Source organism: Sciurus vulgaris, assembly GCF_902686455.1.
Source record: "Sciurus vulgaris genome assembly, chromosome: 13".
Lineage (NCBI taxonomy): Eukaryota > Metazoa > Chordata > Mammalia > Rodentia > Sciuridae > Sciurus > Sciurus vulgaris.
In genome coordinates, this window is record NC_136474.1 from 8865771 (window position 1) to 8867877 (window position 2107).

Genomic DNA, 2107 nt, shown 5'->3' on the forward strand with positions numbered 1-2107 from the left:
CACCCTTTCCTCACTGAGAGGAGAAAGAGGGGAGGTGGGTGGTAAGGAGAGTCTGTGAAAAAGCCAGAGACAAACAGGCAGGCTGGGGGTCATCCATAACTCCCTCCCTGACCTGTTTTTCTAGACAGTGCCTCTAAAATCCCCACTGGGGTGGTCAAAGAAGGTGCTAGTTGGACCTTCAAGTCTCCAAGGAGAAAACTAGCTACCTGTTCTGCTGGTAGGTAGACACTTTAGAATAAAGAATGGGTGGCTCGTGAGGGTGGACAAGCTGATCCAGGGATCACCATAACTGCACAAGGTGAGGGAGGGAGGCCTCAGCCTGGCTCTAAAGGGGCCTCTAAGCTAGGTGAATACTGACACTTGCCCTCCTTTTCCCCAAGCCCTTGGATCCCATATGCACAGGAGTCCTGACAGCTGAGGTTTTCATGGGGTTGTTCAGACATAGTCTGGAGAGCAGGGAACACTGTGACTGAATGTGCCACCTGTGCTGCCTCTGCAGCCAGCAGCAAAACCCCCTTGATGCTCAGTGTGTGTTGGTCCTCATGTGGGCTATTCTCTGTCCCAGCCACTGGAAGGCTTGGTGATCTCTGATGATCTCTGGCCACCTTACTTTCACTCCCCTAAGTGCTGGCCACAAAGTACTGGTGTTCACCCAGGATCCTGCTCACCTGAAGTGGTGCCACAGGGTGCAGCTTCTCTGAGGTTGCTGTGGGTTTCAGCCCAGTCAAATGGAGTAGTGATGGAGAATTCCAGAGGTTCCTGCCTCAGCTAGCTTATCAACATATCTACAACAAGGACCACCTAAAGGAAAGGCCACTGGAGAGTGAAGGGGTATAGTTCTTGACTGGTGATCAGTGGTTGCACAGTAAAGGGTAGTTATAACCTTGCTCATTGTGTCTAGTGTCCAGTTGTGACAAGGTCATTGCCCAGTTGTGACCAGCCAATGCTCTGCACTTAACCAGATCAGAGTCCACTCGTGACCACACAGGCCTCAGTAGTGTCCAGGTCAGGGCCCTGTGCTTGACAAGGTCAAATCACAGAGTGTGACCAGGTCAGGACCCAGTTATGATCAGGTCAGAGCCCTGTGCTTGACCAGGTCAGATCCCAGTTATGAGTAGGCAGATCCCTGTACTAGACCAGGCAGTGGCTGGTTGTGACAAGGTCAGGACCCAACTCTGAGCACCACCAGGGCTTTTACCATCTACCCTCCTTTTCCCACCTTCCTCTCTGAGTAGCAGGTGCCCTTGAAAAATTCTGAGTCCAGTGTTTCCCATGCAGTGTGTGGAGTGTAGAGAAGATCCATCTGCTTCTTTGAGGCCCTCTGCATGGAGGCAGCCCTGCCATTCCCATGTTGCAGAGTGGGGACAGGTTTGGAGCCATTACAGCATTTGCTGAGCAATTATGGACATTCTCAGTGTCCAGGTTAGAAATGGGGATCTTCCTTGGCCCACCCTGCTGCTGCAGGCCCTGGTGCCAGATACACAGATACATATCTCACCCCTTAATATGTCCTCCCCTCTCCAGGAAAGCAGGCATTCACTTTCTCACATCAAGGTGACAAGCGGAGGCAGGAAGCAATTGATTACCTGACACCAAGCACTCTTGACACCTTGGACTCCGATTGGGGGAGAAGTGCCTTAGTTCAGAGACCCAGGGCTCCCACTACACAGTCATCCACCCACAGGCAGGCACCCTGGTATTTGGAAGCTCTAGTCTACCAAGCTCTCCAACTGTCAGAGAGAGACCAGTGCCTGCCAGCACACCTGTAGACTGAAAGCACCCAGTAAATCACCACAGATGCAGAAACTCACAGAAGATATTTTATTAAGCAAATGAGCAGAATGTCTGCCCTGAAGAGTGAGAGAGAGAAAGAGAGAGAGGGAATGGTGGGGGAGTGATTCTCAAGTAGTTGAATTCCATGGACTAATTACAATCTGACCAATGACTAATGAGAAAGTTTGTGGGCTTACGATCTAGGTTGTAAAATGGTGTGTGTGTCAGGGGGAGAATACTTGTGGCTGCAAAATGGCAGGGAATAGATTGTCTGCAGCCTTCTTAACCCATTCTCCCTTCATTGACCACATCTGAGCCTCTACAGTTGCACATC